Raw genomic sequence first — 4889 nt, forward strand, 5'->3', positions numbered from 1 at the left:
CTGTGGCCAGTCTGCCAGAACCGATATGTCACTAGTTGTGTATCATAGAAGAGTTATCGTTTCTCCTCCCAGGGGTTATTCGAGATATCTTAATCGAAACCCTAGTAACGAGGCATTGGCTGCCTTAGGAGACTCATAGGCATTGGCTACCTTAAGAGAGTCATAGTTACTCGTCCCAATTGCTCACCAGGTCCAACATTTTTTTTTACTGCGTCGTCTGCCAGAAGCGATATGTCACTAGTTGTGTATCATAAAAGAGTGGTCGCTACTCCACCCAGGGGTTATTCGAGATATCTTAATGGAAAACCTAGAAACGAGGCATTGGCTACCTTAAGAGAGTCATAGTTACTCGTCCCAATTGCTCACCCAGTCTGCCATTTTTTCTTACTATGGCCAGTCTGCCAGAAGCGATATGTCACAAGTTGTGTATCATAAAAGAGTCATCGTTTCTCCTCCCAGGGGTTATTCGAGATATCTTAATCAAAACCGTAGTAACGAGGAATTGGCTACCTTAGGAGAGTCATAGTTACTCGTCCCAATTGCTCACCCATTCTGCCATTTTTTCTTACTGTGGCGAGTCTGCCAGAAGCGATATGTCACTTGTTGTGTATCATAAAAGAGTCATCGTTACTCCTCCCAGGGGTTATTCGAGATATCTTCATCGAAACCCTTGTACCGAGGCATTGGCTACCCTAAGAGAGTCATAGTTACTCGTCACAATTGCTCACAAAGTCTGCCATTTTTTCTTACTGCGGTCAGTCTGCCAGAAGCGACATGTCAATAGTTGTGTATCATAAAAGAGTCATCGTTTCTCCTCCCAGGGGTTATTCGAGATATCTTAATCGAAACCCTAGTAACGAGGCATTGGCTGCCTTAGGAGACTCATAGTTACTCGTCCCAATTGCTCAATCAGTCTGCCATTTTTTCTTACTGTGGCCAGTCTGCCAGAAGCGATATGTCACTAGTTGTGTATCCTAAAAGAGTCATCGTTACTCCTCCCAGGGGTTATTCGAGATATCTTAATGGAAACCCTAGTAACGAGACATTGGCTACCTTAAGAGAGTCATAGTTACTCGTCCCAATTGCTCACCCAGTCCAACATTTTTTCTTACTGTGGACAGTCTGCCAGAACCGATATGTCACTAGTTGTGTATCATAAAAGAGTGATCGTTGCTCCTCCCAGGGCTTATTCGAGATATCTTAATCGAAACCCAAGTAACGAGACATTGGCTACCTTAAGAGAGTCATAGTTACTCGTCCCAATTGCGCACCCAGTCCAACATTTTTTCTTACAGCGACCAGTCTGCCAGAAGTGATATGTCACTAGTTGTGTATCATAAAGGAGTGATCGTTACTCCTCACCGGGGTTATTCGAGATATCTTAATCGAAACCCTAGTAACGAGGCATTGACTGCCTTAAGAGAGTCATAGTTACTCGTCCCAATAGCTCACCCAGTCCAACATTTTTTCTTACTGCAGCCAGTCTGCCAGAAGCGATATGTCACTAGTTGTGTGTCATAAAAGAGTCGTCGTTACTCCTCCCAGGGGCTATTCGAGATATCTTAATCGAAACCCTAGTAACGAGGCATTGGCTACCTTAAGAGAGTCATAGTTACTCGTCCCAATTGCTCACCCAGTCCAACATTTTTTCTTACTGTGGCCAGTCTGCCTGAACCGATATGTCACTAGTTGTGTATCATAGAAGAGTTATCGTTTCTCCTCCCAGGGGTTATTCGAGATATCTTAATCGAAACCCTAGTAACGAGACATTGGCTACCTTAAGAGAGTCATAGTTACTCGTCCCAATTGCTCACCCAGTCCAACATTTTTTCTTACTGCGACCAGTCTGCCAGAAGCGATATGTCACTAGTTGCGTATCATAAAGGAGTGATCGTTACTCCTCCCAGGGGTTATTCGAGATATCTTAATCGAAACCCTAGTAACGAGGCATTGGCTGCCTTAGGAGAGTCATAGTTACTCGTCCCAATTGCATACCCAACTGCCATTTTCTCTTACTGTGGCCAGTCTGCCAGAAGCAATATGTCACTATTTGTGTATCATAAAAGAGGCATCGTTACTCCTCCCAGGGGTTATTCGAGATATGTTAATGGAAACCCTAGTAACGAGGCATTGGCTACCTTAAGAGAGTCATAGTTACTCGTCCCAATTGCTCACCCAGTCCAACATTTTTTCTTACTGCGTCGTCTGCCAGAAGCGATATGTCACTAGTTGTGTATCATAAGAGAGTGGTCGCTACTCCACCCAGGGGTTATTCGAGATATCTTAATGGAAACCGTAGAAACGAGGCATTGGCTACCTTAAGAGAGACATAGTTACACGTCCCAATTGCTCACCCAGATTGCCACTTTTTCTTACTGTGGCCAGTCTGCCAGAAGCGATATGTCACTAGTTGTGTATCATAAAGGAGTGATCGTTACTCCTCCCAGGGGTTATTCGAGATATCTTCATCGAAACCCTAGTAACGAGGCATTGGCTACCCTAAGAGAGTCATAGTTACTCGTCACAATTGCTCCCAAAGTCTGCCATTTTTTCTTACTGCGGCCAGTCTGCCTGAAGCGACATGTCACTAGTTGTGTATCATAAAAGAGTGATCGTTTCTCCTCCCAGGGGTTATTCGAGATATCTTAATCGAAACCCTAGTAACAAGGCATTGGCTGCCTTAGGAGAGTCATAGTTACTCGTCACAATTGCTCACACAGTCTGCCATTTTTTCTTACTGTGGCCAGTCTGCCAGAAGCGATATGTCACTATTTGTGTATCATAAAAGAGTCATCGTTACTCCTCCCAGGGGTTATTCGAGATATCTTAATGGAAATCCTAGTAACGAGGCATTGGCTACCTTAAGAGAGTCATAGTTACTCGTCCCAATTGCTCACCTAGTCCAACATTTTTTCTTACTGTGGCGAGTCTGCCAGAACCGATATGTCACTAGTTGTGTATGATAAAAGAGTGATCGTTGCTCCTCCCAGGGGTTATTCGAGATATCTTAATCGAAACCCTAGTAACGAGACATTGGCTACCTTAAGAGAGTCATAGTTACTCGTCCCAATTGCGCACCCAGTCGAACATTTTTTCTTACTGCGACCAGTCTGCCAGAAGTGATATGTCACTAGTTGTGTATCATAAAGGAGTGATCGTTACTCCTCCCCGGGGTTATTCGAGATATCTTAATCGAAACCCTAGTAACGAGGCATTGGCTACCTTAAGAGAGTCATAGTTACTCGTCCCAATAGCTCACCCAGTACAACATTTTTTCTTACTGCAGCCAGTCTGCCAGAAGCGATATGTCACTAGTTCTGTATCATAAAAGAGTGATCGTTTCGACTCCCAGGGGTTATTCGAGATATCTTCATCGAAACCATTAGTAACGAGACATTGGCTACCTTAAGAGAGTCATAGTTACTCGTCCCAGTTGCTCACCTAGTCCAACATTTTTTCTTACTGCGACCAGTCTGCGAGAAGCGATATGTCACTAGTTGTGTATCATAAGAGAGTGGTCGCTACTCCACCCAGGGGTTATTCGAGATATCTTAATGGAAAACCTAGAAACGAGGCATTGGCTACCTTAAGAGAGTCATAGTTACTCGTGCCAATTGCTCACCCAGTCTGCCATTTTTTCTTACTGTGGCCAGTCTGCCAGAAGCGATATGTCACAAGTTGTGTATCATAAAAGAGTCATCGTTTCTCCTCCCAGGGGTTATTCGAGATATCTTAATCAAAACCGTAGTAACGAGGAATTGGCTACCTTAGGAGAGTCATAGTTACTCGTCCCAATTGCTCACCCAGTCTGCCATTTTTTCTTACTGTGGCCAGTCTGCCAGAAGCGATATGTCACTTGTTGTGTATCATAAAAGAGTCATCGTTACCCCTCCCAGGGGTTATTCGAGATATCTTCATCGAAACCCTTGTAACGAGGCATTGGCTACCCTAAGAGAGTCATAGTTACTCGTCACAATTGCTCACAAAGTCTGCCATTTTTTCTTACTGCGGTCAGTCTGCCAGAAGCGACATGTCACTAGTTGTGTATCATAAAAGAGTCATCGTTTCTCCTCCCAGGGGTTATTCGAGATATCTTAATCGAAACCCTAGTAACGAGGCATTGGCTGCCTTAGGAGACTCATAGTTACTCGTCCCAATTGCTCAATCAGTCTGCCATTTTTTCTTACTGTGGCCAGTCTGCCAGAAGCGATATGTCACTAGTTGTGTATCATAAAAGAGTCATCGTTACTCCTCCCAGGGGTTATTCGAGATATCTTAATGGAAACCCTAGTAACGAGACATTGGCTACCTTAAGAGAGTCATAGTTACTCGTCCCAATTGCTCACCCAGTCCAACATTTTTTCTTACTGTGGCCAGTCTGCCAGAACCGATATGTCACTAGTTGTGTATCATAAAAGAGTGATCGTTGCTCCTCCCAGGGGTTATTCGAGATATCTTAATCGAAACCCAAGTAACGAGACATTGGCTACCTTAAGAGAGTCATAGTTACTCGTCCCAATTGCGCACCCAGTCCAACATTTTTTCTTACTGCGACCAGTCTGCTAGAAGTGATATGTGACTAGTTGTGTATCATAAAGGAGTGATCGTTACTCCTCCCCGGGGTTATTCGAGATATCTTAATCGAAACCCTAGTAACGAGGCATTGACTACCTTAAGAGAGTCATAGATACTCGTCCCAATTGCTCACCCAGTCCAACACTTTTTCTTACTGTGGCCAGTCTGCCAGAACCGATATGTCACTAGTTGTGTATCATAGAAGAGTTATCGTTTCTCCTCCCAGGGGTTATTCGAGATATCTTAATCGAAACCCTAGTAACGAGACATTGGCTACCTTAAGAGAGTCATAGTTACTCGTCCCAATTTCTCAC

Source organism: Schistocerca gregaria, chromosome X (assembly GCF_023897955.1).
Source record: "Schistocerca gregaria isolate iqSchGreg1 chromosome X, iqSchGreg1.2, whole genome shotgun sequence".
NCBI classification, from domain to species: domain Eukaryota; kingdom Metazoa; phylum Arthropoda; class Insecta; order Orthoptera; family Acrididae; genus Schistocerca; species Schistocerca gregaria.